Consider the following 14,638-nt stretch of genomic DNA (forward strand, 5'->3'; position numbering starts at 1 on the left):
GAAAAGGTGGAAGACAACTAGGGATGGCGGAAAATTTCTCCCCGAAACTTCGGGGGGCCGAGCGCCAACGTGTTTGGCCCCCCGAACAAGTTTCGGGGAGAAATCCTCCGCACCCCCCCCCCCCGGGACGGGACTTACCTTCGCTGAATGTCCCTCCTGGCAGCGGGTCCGGCTGGTGGTTCGGCGGCTGTTCGTGCGGGGCGGGGGGGTGCGGGCATAGCGTTGCCCTTATTTTCGCCATAGTCTACGTAAAGATTTATGTAGACTACAGCGACCAAATAAGGAACGTGAATGGTGGCTCCCTATGGGGGCCGCCATTAGCGTACGCATTTTTTTTTTTTAAGTCACCCGTGATAGGCTAAGTGACGATTAACGTAGCCTATCACAGCTGACTTTGCAGATCTAGCCGTGATAGGCTATGTTAATTGTCACGTAGCCTATCACGGGGGCGTTCGTTTTTGTTTTTTTTAACTTTCGAGTTCGCGGCCGGGCAAGGCGGGAAGCCTCCTCCCCGGCCTGAATTTCGGCCGGGGCGAGGTGGGAAGCCTCCCCCCTGGCCTGAATTTCGGCCGGGGCGAGGCGGGAAGCCTCCCCCCCAGCCTGAACTTCGCGGGGGGAGCAGCGAAGCGCCTCCCCCCCACCACGAACAAGCTTCGGCGAAAGGTAAGGGACTTTCGTCCACCCCTAAAGACAACAGAAGAAGCCAATGTGGCTTCACAAAAAGCTTAGGGATGACCTGAAAACAAAAAGGGACACATATAGGAAGTGGTAAGAAGGCCAAGTAACAAAGGAAGAGTACAGGCAGATAGCACAGAATTGCAGGGATGGCGTCAAGAAGGCTAAAGCTGAGAATGAGCTGAGGTTAGCAAAGGATGTTAAAAACAACAAAAAGGCTTTCTTCAGCTATGTGCATAGTAAAAGGCAGAGGAAAGAAATGGTGGTTCAGCTATTAAATAAGGATGGCAAAACGATAACAGATGACAAAGAAAAGGCAGAGGTGCTCAATTCCTACTTTGGCTCAGTCTTCTCCCAAAAGAGGGTCTATGACCCCCCTGGCAAAGGCGAAGTACAGGCTGAAGGGGCAGGATTGCAGCTTGAGATCGACAGGCATATGGTCAAGGAATACCTAATTACTTTGAATGAGTTCAAATCTCCAGGTCCAGATGAGCTGCAGCCTAGAGTAATAAAGGAACTGGCAGAAGAACTCTCAGAACCTCTGTCTATTCTCTCTGAGAAATCAGGGAGGACGGGGGAAGTGCCAGATGACTGGAGGAGGGCTAACGTTGTCCCTATCTTCAAAAAGGGTAAAAAGGAGGAACCTGGGAACTACAGACCAGTCAGTCTGACATCAATCCCTGGGAAAATTCTGGAGCAGATCATAAAGCAATCCATCTGGAAGCACCTTGACAACAATGCCGTGATTACTCGAAGCCAACATGGATTTGTCAAAAACAAGTCCTGCCAGACAAATCTGATCTCATTTTTTGATCAAGTAACCTCCCTTGTAGACCGTGGGAATGCTGTAGGCATCATATACCTCGACTTCAGCAAAGCTTTCGACAAAGTGCCCCATGATCTCCTGATGAGCAAACTAGCTCAAAGTGGGCTAGATGAAATAACAATCCGGTGGATCAACAGTTGGCTACAGAATCGGACTCAAAGAGTGCTTATCAATGGGATCTTCTCAAACTGGGGAGAGGTAATGAGTGGGGTAGTGCAGGGCTCAGTCCTGGCCCAGTGCTCTTCAACATTTTTATTAATGACTTGGAGGAGGAGGTGCAGGGAATGCTGATCAAATTTGCAGATGACACAAAATTGGGAGGGATAGCTAATACTTTGGAAGACAGAAACAAAATTCAAAGTGATCTTGATAGGAGTGCTGGGCAGAAAACAACAGAATGACATTTAATAGGGATAAATGCCAAGTTCTGCACCTAGGAAAAAGAAACCAAATGCACAGTTACAAGATGGGGGATACGTGGCTCAACAACACTACAAGAGAGAAGGATCTTGGAATTGTTGTCGATTTGAATCCGTGGCCAATGAAGAGTAAACAAATAAAGTGTATACCAGACACTGAAGGATCTTCTGCCATGTGCAACAGTGCCGTAGCGAAAGGGGTGAGAGTTGCCAGGTGATCTGTGGTATGTCGACAGGAGTTTTAGGAGCACATTTCACTTATGAAATGTGGGTGGATATGTTCATGCAGAGGTGTAGGAGAAGACTTACTGAATTAGGAAGTTTTGGTGAGTCCATCAGCCTTGCATGATTGGATCTTTTGATCCCTCCCTGTGCACCTTCACCTGTCCTCTGAGGATGCTGACTGGGAAGAAAGTATACCCAACAGCACCTCAGAGGAACCTTTAGTTATTTACTCAATATATTTATCATAGCATGCAATTATGCTCTGAAGTCATAATAGTGGGACATGGCACATTGTTTGGGAAGGGCTAGCTTAGACATTACTCTGTAAATTATATATGTACAGCTTTCTTCTGAGGGATCAGGGAACTATGCTTTTTTGCACAGCCATTACAAGAATGGCTTATTGACACCACATGATATTTTGTGTTTGTTATTTCCTCTCTCAAGGAAATAAGTATTTGTTCATATATTTACAATGTATTTGCCCTAGGTGTATTGTTAAAATATGTGTGTGTTTTTTCCATTGGTGAGAAGTGAGCAGGTATGTTCAGTCAGTTGGTTGATTTTATTGCATAGGTTCTTACAATTAGGTATCATCAAATATGAAGTACTGGCATATGTTTAAGCTAGGGTTCGGGGAAGAATTCATTCAAGTTGCATTTTAATGTGAACTTACCTAATTTCATACTTTTGAATAGGGATGGCAGAGAATTCCGCCACAGATCTCGGTGAGGCCGAATGCCAGTGCATTCGGCCCCCAGAACTCCGTGGCGGAACAGCCTGCCCCCCCCGCGGATCCCCCCCCCGGAACGAAACCTACCTGGGGCGGATCTTCCGGGCGGCGGTGGCTCCAGCAGCGGCTTTGGCGGCGGTGGCGGCTCTGGCGGCCAGTCTTCCGACTGGCTGCTGCTGACGCCACCATTTCGAGTGTTAAAAAAAAAAAAACCTTGATAGGCTACGTAAAGATTTACATAGCCTATCATGGCTAGGTTTAAAAAACACACACACACACGACGTGATAGGCTACGTAAATCTTTACGTAGCCTATCACGTCTGACTTTTTTTTAAAACTTAAAAAAAACAACAATGCACGTACGCAAATGGTGGCGGCTACAGCCACCGCCATTTGCGTTTCTTATTTTGGCCCGTCTTAGTCTACGTAAATATTTATGTAGACTAAGATGGCGAAAATAAGGGGGAACGCAAATAGCGTCTGCTACGCTATTTGCGTTCCCCTTATTTTCGCCGTCTTAGTCTAGGTAAATAGTTACGTAGACTAAGACGGGCCAAAATAAGGAATGCAAATGGCGGCGGCCGTAGCCACCACCATTTGCGTACGTGCGTTGTTGTTTTTTTTTAAAGTCAGATGTGATAGGCTACGTAAAAATTTACGTAAGCTATCACGGCTGACTACAGGGACACAAACAGCGGTGGCTACGGCCACCACCATTTGCGTCCATGCTAGCCAGCGGCCAGATGTCCGGCTGCTGGCGGAGCCGGCTGGCGGCTCTGTGGAATCACCGCGGAGTGGAGCCGGCCGGCCAGGATTCCGGGGGAAGGGACGGAGAGCCTCCCCCCCCAGCAGAACCCGGCGGAGCCAGGTAAGGCCAATTTCGTACATCCCTACTTTCGAACCTATACACCAACAGAAATTCAGTTCTTCAAAATTCACACTTCTCCAAATTTTGCAATGGAGGCCTCCAATCAAAATATGCGTACAAAAATGCAAAGATTGGGGCGGGGGGGGGGAAATACCAATGTCAATGAAAATAACATTCACGATTCTGGAATCAGGGGCAATTGCTTGCAAAAATGCATACATTGGGCAAAATTGCACACAAAATGTGTGTATTCAGAGAAATGCATGCAAAAATTCATTCAAATCTTTGTGCAAACTTTTAAGAAATATCTCTCAAATAGATGTGGAAATGGGATGAACCACTCTTACAACTAGAAAAATGAGAGCCTGAGCAGGAGCCTGCCTGAGATCCTGCCTGAGAGAAACCGACAGATTTGTCCACCCCTAGTTTTAGCAATGGTACATGCGTGTCACCAGCCTGCAGTCAGGGTGGTGGTGGAACATAGTTCAGTGGAAGAACTTGTGTTCTCCGTGCAGAAGATCCTGGCATTTCCAGCTGACGAGTCAAGACCAGTTTAGAAATCACTGGCCTATTGGCTAACATTCCTTCTAATAGTAGATGAATGCCACCAGGACTGCAGCCAAAACAGTATCAGCATGCTTAGAGGAACCCCAAGGTTTGTAGAAGTACAAAGAATATGTTTAGAAGAACTGCTAAGACAGCCCCCCTCCCACCCATACACAAAACCAGCCCAATGAGGACTGAGCATGTTCAGTTATGGAATTTAGAGTGACACTTGGAAAAGAAAAACAGAACATGGTGGGGAAGGAGTAGAGAATCCCTACTTGGAGGGAATGTGTGGCTGGAATCCTGAAGATACATTGCAACCTCTTCTTTCTCTTTCTTTCTTTCTTTCTTCTTCTCTTTCTTCCTCTCTTTCTTTTTGCAAGTCCTGCTTGTAAGGGTTCTATTTTTCTTTTTAATGTTTTTACCTCTGTCAGATCAGATGTATATGTGCTGAAACAGTGCATCCCTTCCCACAAATATGAGCCATATGGACATGCCCTTAGCATCAATTATTTGTGTCTGCAGTCTCATTTCAGCAAAGAAAGAGTTTCTGGCCAGTTGTTCAGGAATAAGCCACACATGGGAATAAGCATTAATAAGTCACCCCATTCAATAGCAATTTGGAATGTTTACCAGTTGTGGCCTGTATAATTTGTTGCCTTTAAGTATATATGGTACATTTTGCAGTGAGCTGTAGGAGGCATATATGAATGCCTTAATTGAATAACTGGTGCAATTAACTGATCAATGGCTTAAGTGTATAATAAGTATATATGGTACATTTGGAGCATACTGTGACAGGCATGAATGCCTTAATTGAATAGCTGGTGCAATTAACTGATCAATGGCTTAAGTGCATATTAAGTATAGAGGTGTGTTAATCAAAGAGTCCAGCCTTCTGGATTTTCCTGTTCCTCCACTTTCCTAATTCCACTCTTTACACACCAGCAACCAGTATATACATAGCAATGCACCTATTAAATCAGTGTAGGTGGAGAGCAGAGAACAGAGAAGGCATTTGTTTGCTTCCAGCTGGAACATTAAAGAAGCAGAATGTTGCTGGCTGTCTTTTTCTTTCTGCAGCAGGAGGAGGAGAGGCAGGCAGTTGGAGTGGGAAGGGGGGTACCTTCACTGTATGGAGTGGAGGAAGCTCTCTGGAGAGTAAAGGTCTTTGTTTCTGGCAGTATATTGAGATTCTGTAGCAGAGTTTTAAAACTGATGACTTGGATCATTAGTTGTGGGTCACACAATAAGTACACCTTCAGTTTATTGACTGCGGCATGCTTGTGTTTTAAATGGACAGTATTTGGATCAAGCTCTGGGAGTCCATCATGTTTAGGGCTTTCTGATGCATCATCATCATCATCATGTTATTTATAACATGCCTAATGTGCACTCTTGAGAAAAGAAAAGGTTCCTGTACATTATTTTGCATGTAGGACAGGTTTTGCTCAAACCTTGCTCAATTTTGAGGTCGGTGTGGGCTGACTCTTATTCTATCCAAATTCCCAAAAGGAAGCCTGTATCCTGCTCATACCCTCCATCAGACATAGACTGACAATCATTGGACAATCAGCCGCAGGGGGTTAACTATTTAGGAACATAGGAAGCTGCCTTATACAGGCCATTGGTCCATCTAGCCCAGTACTGTCGACACTGACTGGCAGCCGCTCTACAGGGTTTCAGGAAGGAGTTTTTCCTGCCCCATGTGGAGATGCCAGGGATTGAAACTGGGACCTTCTGCATGCCAAGCAGGGGCTCTACCACTGAGCTACAGCTCTGCCCTACCTATGGCCCCATGCATTTAAAGGGAAGTGGATTGCATATTATATTATATTATATTATATAATTTATTTGTTTCTTTGTTTGTGATGTTTATAATAAAATGCCTAAGCAGTTCACATATAAATATTAAAATCACATTTAAAATACAATATTAAGAACACAACATTAAAAACAATTCCAATAACAATAAAGACAGTATAATACATGGGGCAGTAAGATGGAGCAGCATGATTCATTTAATTACGAGCCAGGGAAAGCCTGGGTGAACAAGCATGTTTTCAGGAGGTGTTTGAAAGGTACCACATTTTCTGCCTCCCGCACGAGGGAGGGTTTTCCAAAGGGTGGGTGCTGCTACCGAGAAGGCCCACCATTGAGGCATTACATGGCAACATTCCATTAATTTTGGAATGACCAGCAAAGCCTCCTCTAATGATCCTAAAGGTCAGCTGGTTATATATAAGGGCACACAGTCTGCTAGATATCCTGGTCCCAAGTTGTTTAGGGCTTTGTATGACAATAAGATGAACTTGTGCATGGCCCAGTAGTTAATAGGCAGCCAGTGCAGTTCTCTAATACAGATGTTATGTGAGCACAGCTGGGTGTCCCAGCGAGCACCCGAGCTGCTGCATTCTGCACTAGCTGCAGCTTCTGAACTACACACGAGGGCAGTCCCACATAAAGCGCATCGCAGTAGTGTAATTGTGAGGTTATGCTCCAATAATTTATGCTCCAATAATTTATATTACTTGCATATATTTCTAAGAGTAGGTGTTAAACTCATCCAAATCTTCATCTGGATTTAGCGAGAGGAATAAGGACTGATTGTCCTTTAAAATGAATGGCAGATTTTTCTATAGAAATGGAACATTTACATTTTTTTTCTTTAGTATGCCAAAAGCTTTGGTTAAATTAGGAAGGCGAGAGGCAAGTGCCTTCCAGCCTATAGAATAGGGGTGGGCAACATTTGGCCTACAACTCCCATGATCCCTCATCATTGGCTATGCTGGCTGGGGCTGATGGGAGTTGTAGGCCAAAAATTTGAAGGGATATATGTTGCCCAACCGCTCTTCTAGAACTCAGATTTAGCAGTTGTTTTACTTAACATTTTCAAGCAGACTCTCTGATGACTGTCAGGATCACATTTTCCCTCTCCTGGAGCTTCTTTAACATTTGCATGATGGTTTAAAGGTTGGATATATTGCCAATGCTGCCCTTACTAAACAACACAAGAAAACGCATTGCTACATTATGTTTTTGAAGGGTTAAACACAAACACTCCTATTTATGCACCTGGGGTGAGTGTGTTGGGATTAATTATTGGGATATATTAATAATGCTCTTCACCCCTCTGCAGCTTGCCCTGAACCACAAACTCTAAAAATATTTAGCACATTTTAAGCTGTGTCCAATTCTACTATATAGTGCTTTGTAAATTTACTGGGAACGATGACTACAGCTATACGAAATATGCTCAGGCAGCAACTCACACATACACACAGCAACACATATTGTACGGACCTGTTAAGGATTTTACTTTTTTAAGGAATGACAGAATAATTACAGGACAACATGTCCTTCATGAGTGAAAACAACTAAGCTAAAGTGCTTTCAAGGCTGGCATGGCCTACTTCTCCACTGGCAAGCTGCATAAATCATAAACAGTTTGGGGACTGACTCATACAGCAGGGGATCCAAAAGCACATAGCCTATGTTTGTCTCTCTCTGTCTGTCTGTCTCATGTGTCTGTGGACTACTGTGTGCATGTGTGCATACTTTTTTTCTGTTATATTAATCATGGATTTCTGCACTGTGTGTGTAAGTCCATTCCAGACTGCTTTTTGCAGTGGGAAGTGATGCATATGTTTATTTATTAGTAGTATTAATGGTGGTGGTGGTGGTGGTGGTGGTGAGGAGGAGGAAGATGCATAAAATGAGAAAAATGAGAAAATGTTGAGCTAAACAGAACATTTGCAGAACAGAGTTTAATCTTTCCATCTCTGTTAAATATGGTCATTATGAGCCATGCTGAAAAGGATTTTTTATTCTTAGTTGAACCTTCTTAATGACAAAGGTTATTAAAATCCGATTTCTAATTGCTCCCAATATCATATCCACTTGTAGCACCAGCACGTTGCACCTGTTCCAACAATGATCTGAGATTACTGGCTGATTCAGGGCCCAGGCAAAGACCACTTCTGGGACCAGTCTGGGACCGGGAGGCAAAGAGTGTGGGCACTCTAACACACCCATGCTCCGCTCTCTTCTCCCCCTTGTCTCCAGGCGCAACATAATCATAACCTCAAGAGGGTTTCTATCAACTCCCTTGTCAATTTTGCATCTGCACAGTACGGGACTTCTTTCACTTGTTGTAGGTTTGGAAGTACGTTTCACAGCTGCTTTTTGAAGCCTTTGTGGACAAATGTAACTTATGAGAGATGTCATGCATCCAGCGTCTTTGCCCCCACCATGAGCCACATGCACAAGCAGCAAGCACACCATTGCATATTCATTCTGCTGTCAATACAGGGTTGGTTGGTTGGTTTGTCAGTGGAAATTCAATCAGAGATTAATGTAACGAGGATCTGAGATACTTCTTCACACCAGTGAAACGACAACAATATCCTTATAAGAAATTAAAACTGGCAGAACTGCAGTATGAGTAAATAAATGAGTAAATAAAATAAAATAAAATATGGACCCTTAAAAAATCTGTTTTCAAATGAAATTATTTATATTTCTTTGAGCCAAATTCTGATCTTTTGAGGTAGTCTTTCTTGGACAACAGATATATTCCTGAAGTGATGAATGAAAGTGGTGACTTACCATTCCCATTGACTTTCACAGGGTGGAAATAATCTGCATTTAGGAAACAATCCTGTGTTTACTTCTGACCCCATTAAATTCAGTCGGCTTTACTTCTGAGTAGGTGTGCATAGGCTTGTGCTATTTGTGGGACTGAAGTGGATTTTACCTTTGACATAATACTGCTTTCAGTTTGAAAACTGCCACATGTTTTTGGTTAAGGCTTGGTGAATCTTGCACGGCCAGCATACAAGGCAGAACAATTTTTTGCTGTTTTGCTTGGAGATTCAAATGATTTTTAATAAGTGGCATATATTAAAAAAAAAAAACCCAAACCCCTATACCTTTCCCTGTTTAATATCCCCCAAATGCCTTTATTAGAAAGACACGTATACTGTGTCTTTGTGCACAAAACTAGCTTGCTGTCTCAGTCCCATGAACTGTAGCTGAGCTCTCTTACTGATAGGTGCATCCAAGGAGACTGTCATATGTGCAAAATGTTTTTTAAGGCTTATTTTATTTATGAAAACATTTGTGGGTAGGGATGTCGCGGACGCCTGACTGGGTCTGGGAGTCCGTCATCCTCCCCTGCCCACAACACCTGGACCACGCCCGCCGAGCCCCTGCCCTCGCTCGCACCTGCTCACACACCCTCCCGGACTCACCGTGGCTCATCTGGCAAGTGCCCTCCATTTTGCTGCCTCTTTTTTTTACGGAAAAAGGGGAGTTATAAAAAATGCTCGTATTTAAATATACGCAGTTTGGGGCCTGGGAAGCTTAATATGTGCAATATTAGAGGCATTGTGCCTCTAATATTGCACATATTAAACTTTCCCGGCCCCAAACTGTGCATATTTAAATATGCGCATTTTTTAAAACTCCTTTTCCCCCTTAAAATAAAATGGCGAGCACTCGCTGGATGGGCCCAGGGTGAGCGCAGGCGATTTGCTGAGCACAAGCTCAGGACTGGGGGATGAGCACGGGTGGCACTTCAGCGGGCACCCAGAGAACCCGAGCTGGGGTATGTTCGCACATCCCTATTTGTTGTAGGCCAGCTTTTGGCCCTAACAAGGCCCTCCAAGGTGATTTTACAATACAATCAAAATCATTAAAATCACTAACACATTATTAAATAGAATTAAAACAGAGCTTAAGGGTGCAATCCTGTCGGGACAGTTGGCCACCTCCAAACTCAGAGGTGGGCAACTATCCCATGCAGGGCAGGCAGAGCACAGAGGGGATCTTCTCCTCCGTGCTCCAGCCACCCTGAATTTGCATCTAGACAGCTGATTTTGGCTGTCTAGCTGGGGGCTTCAGAGCGGGGAGGGGGAGGCCAGATAGGAAGTGTTGTATTGATCCTTCCACAGTCTCCTCCCCTCATCACCTCTGGGAACACCCCCTTTTTGCCCACTTCATGCTGTAGTTACGAGCATAGAGGCAGGGAAGAACTGTGCCTACAGGGTGGCAGGGCAGGGGGAGTGGAGAGCGGTTTCTGGGAAGCGAGCTCAGAGCCCTTCCCAGAACCTGAAAAATCCTGTGGCCATCTAGACACTGTTTAGCAGCCATAGGATTGCTCTCTGAGAAGCCAGAGAAGATGGAGAGTTCAAGCATCGATATCATCATTAAGGCTCATTCAAGACCACTTGGAATAAAAATCAGTTTTACTGACTTCTTAAAAACTATCAGGGATGGAGCTGCCTAACCTCTTTCAGGACAGAATTCTATAATCAGCCATGAAAAGGCCCTGTCTCCTATTCTCATCAGTGGATCCTCTTTAGGCAGTGGGATAAAAATCAGGGTTGCCAGATATGGTGCTAGCTTATAGGCAGATGCCTATGGGAGGAAGCAGACTTTCAGATACCCTGTCCCCATTTAGAGCTTTATAGGTAAGAACAATAGCTTGAATTGGGCCCAGCAACTATTCAGAAGCCAGTGCAATTATGATAAGAGTGGTTTAATATGGTTTGAAAAGCATATATCAGAAAACATCCTGGCCATTGCATTTTTGAAGCAGCTGCCATTTCTGAATACTCTTCAAGGGCAGCCCCACGTAAAGCAAGTTACTGTAATCTGATTTGATAGTGACCGAGGTATGTCTCACACTGTGGCCAGATCTGTCTTCTCCAAGAAGGGCCATAGGTGGTGTACTAGCTGAAGCTGAACAAAGACATTGCTGGCCATAGGAGCCACCTGAATATCCAGAAGCAATGCCAGAGTGCAAACTTGATCCTTTAGAGGGAGTGTGTGACGCCACACAGAACAAGCTATAGTCCAGCTCCCAGATCATCTTGTCTACTGACCAACAGTTCTTCTATCTTGTCTGGATCGAGCCTCAATTTGTTAGCCCACATCCAAGGCAGCACTGCATCAAAGCAATGGTTCATATCTTCAACAGCTTCCTGCATTAGTAGAAAAGGAGAGATAAGAGTTGGGTGTCATCATCATACTGATGTCATCCAACCCCAGATCTCTGAATGGCCTCTCCCAGTGGCTTCACGTAGATATTAAAAACCATGGGGGACAAAATGGTGCCCTGAGAAACCCCACAGGTTGAGATTTGGGATAACAGATCTGGAAGCCGTATCCTTAAGATTTGATAGAAAGGTATGTGGCAGGGGCTGTCTTAGTCCATGCCATTATAATTTGAAAGGGGGTGCTCAGAAATATTACCCCCTTCACTTTAATAGAGCAGCCCCCCCCCCCCGAAGTAGGCCAGTCTTGAGTTGGGGACAATATTGGGCTGCACTCCATCTCTGTGGCTCCCCACCCATCCTCCCTCCTCTTCCCAAAGAAAAAAAAGCCTTAGCTTAGGAGGAGGGGTAGCATATATCAGAGAGCTCCCTTTCGCACAGGAGAGGCCTCAGTGAGCATCTCTTCCATGACAACTGACACATGGACACTGTTCCATTGGGCCATTAATTCTGTATAATGTTTACTTGGTCTTCAGTTTTAATTTTAATGCCAATCTCAAATGTTGTATGGGGCTTCCCCCGTCCCACTTTTGTGTTCCTTGTATTCCTTGGTTTTATGAGAAGTTTTAATCACATTTTTATTATACATCACACTGGTGCCTGATTAGGAATGAGGGAGAATTTTTGTTTGGTGCGCATTTTCATATGAACTTACCGATTTCCACTTCCAAATCACTATACAAACTGGAACAAGGTTATCCCTTTGTTTTCAGTCCTCTCAGAATTTTGCAATGCAATTTCCCCCCCCCAGCATACAAATATGTGTATATTCGATAAAGATGTCCAGTAAAATGCATATATTAGTGGGAAAACAAGCAAATATGTACTGTATAAAGGACAACTGCATGCAAAAAAAATGTGTACATTAGGCAAAAATGCATACACAAATGCATAAATTGGGATAAATGTTGCTGAAAACGTATACAAATGTTCATGCTCACTTAAAAAAAGTAAAAAACTAATGGAAAACAGGATGAAACAAAGTAAGGATTAGAAAAATGAGGAACTGAGAGAATCTGAAATTGACAGATTCATCTATTTCTTGCAGCTGGTCAGTGGAGGATGTGATTTATAATTGTCATAATAAATTAATAGAGCATCTATTCTCAGCAGGGATCAACAGCCTTGTAGTCAAGTCCTGTGAACCCTGGCTGAAAAAGATGCTGTACACATGCATTGCTGATGAGGAAGAACTTCATGGGGCTTCTGCTTCTGCCACTCCCTCTCCCCCAAGATAAGGCTCCCCACTCTCATAAGGGAAATGGGAGCAGTGGTTGAAGTGGGATTTTCAAGTGTTCATATCAAACATTTACAAAGCCTCTTGAAGTTTTTAAAGTTACCAATATGAACACTTGAAAGTCCCATGTTATTTTCAGGTCAGTCCTGAGGGAGCAAACAACATCCCTATATTCATAGCCAAGCTGCATATGGAGAAAAAAGGGTGAAGGGGTTTATCGTCACTCTTCTTGTCATTTCCCTGAATAAGATAAAGAAATGCAACCCAGAACATGATATAGAATTAAAAATCAAGAACTTGGCTCAAGGGCAGTGGTTCAATACAGGATCATACTTACCTGTCCCACTTCTCTTGTTGTGTATGCATGCCAGATCCTATTTGCATACCTTGGCATTCAATTGTAATGTTTCCAGTCCCTCTTGAGAGGTTTTAGTTGGGCTCTAGTACCTTCTGGTCACTTCTTTGCATCAGCGTGATTAAATAGTGGAGTATGCACAGTACATATTATGTTGGTGAAAGCAGTGGGACAACTTGGCTTCTTTGTCAAGGGTTCACTAAAAACATCTGTTCAATCACTGAGAGGCCAAAAAGGCAAGAACAATTTGAGAAAGGGGGGAAATAAAGCAATAGAGAAGTTAACATAATGCAAGCATACTGTTAATCCTTGAAACACCAGGAAGATGAAGAAATGGCTGTTTGGGCAATTCCATTTCCAGCAATAGTGGCTTCAGTGGCATTAGATAAGGGCATGTATTTTTTTGTATAGCCCGAACTAGGGATATATGGATTTTGTAAAAGCCATTCCATCTGTGTTTTGTGGAATGGCCGGTGCCTTTCATTCCATTGCTCATTGGGGGAATTGGACTTTTTCAAATTTCCTGAGTTTGTGCAAATTCACATTTGTGCAAATTTGCATTTGCAAAAATGTGCAAATTCGCATTTGCAAAATGTGCAAATCCCCCCCATGAGCATTTTCATGCTTTAGCCTATAGAGGAAATGCACATTTTTGGCTGGTGGTTTTGTTTTTTTTAATGTATTTTTCTACGACTAAATGTGTGTAAAAATTCTGGAAAGTAAAAAAAAAAAAAAAGTCCACAAGTCTACTGAACCCATGCAACTCAGGAAAAGCTGGTCCACTCTGGAATCCATGGGTCCTATTCATAGAAATCCAAATTAATTTGATTCCATTGTGGATTTCTCTGACATCCCTAGCCTGAATGTAATGCTTGCCTCTTCTTCCCTCCTGCTGCAGTATGGAGATGGACAGTGCCCATGTCCACTGAAAGAGAAAAGGTCAGTAGGTCTTCACCTGGGTCACATGGCAGGATGGGGCCAGTGGGAAGACAGCTCTGCCAGGCCCATATAAGGCCAGGCATGCTGCCTTTCCACTGCACTTGAAACTCAGGCCAGACAGTAGATAAAAGCCTAGCAATATAATACATGACTGATCTTTGAAAACTATTGGTGTGACATGTTGAGAGCCTAGTTAAGGCAAAGGGATTCATAAAGGATTGGAGAAAGCCTGTGTCGACTCTGGCACATCAAACATTATAGCCAAGACATTTAAGGAAACATGCTTGGGTTTTTTTTAAATATCTGATCGCCAGGATTGGCTTGCGGGAGAGGAAAACAGCATAGCTCACTCAGTAATTTGGCTTTTTTAATGTTTTCTTCTGAAATGTTGATGCTGCCAACATCTAGGTTAAGTCTTTGAAAGAGGATACTAAGAAAAAATAACACAGCAGTCTAATCCATCTCTACTGGGGGGTATTACATTTATGGGTGTGTGTGTGTGTGTGTGGGTGTGTTTATTTATTTATTTATTTAATATGCTGCCCCACAACAAAAAAAGTTCTCAGAGTAGCTGGACTGCATGGATGATACCAGGTGAGGAATGGATCTTGTACGACTTTTTAGGCTGATGAAAGCGAGTGTCCACTGCTCCAAGATAAGGCTCTTGTATTTTTAGACTTAACCTCATCTTTGTGATTGTCATTCCGAGAAGATCCAAACTTGAACTTGATTTTTACTTCCATCATAAATTTCCCTA

At 43.6% G+C, this 14,638-nt stretch overlaps 1 protein-coding gene across 19 annotated transcripts in view; it reads left to right on the forward strand.

Moving 5' to 3' along the window:
• Window positions 1-14,638, forward strand: part of LOC146347963 (uncharacterized) — a 372,707-nt gene that overhangs the window by 32,948 nt on the left and 325,121 nt on the right. The window contains exon 2 of one of the 19 annotated variants that reach the window (XM_084852012.1): window positions 13,841-13,881. The exons of the other annotated variants lie outside the window; for them this stretch is intronic. The gene's annotated coding sequence lies outside the window, so the exon portion shown is untranslated. The remainder of the gene's footprint in view (window positions 1-13,840; window positions 13,882-14,638) is intronic. 19 annotated transcript variants of the gene reach the window in all.

This window comes from Heloderma suspectum, chromosome 4, assembly GCF_057233095.1.
Source record: "Heloderma suspectum isolate Gila_16-S chromosome 4, 16-S_ref, whole genome shotgun sequence".
In the NCBI taxonomy this organism is placed as follows: domain Eukaryota; kingdom Metazoa; phylum Chordata; class Lepidosauria; order Squamata; family Helodermatidae; genus Heloderma; species Heloderma suspectum.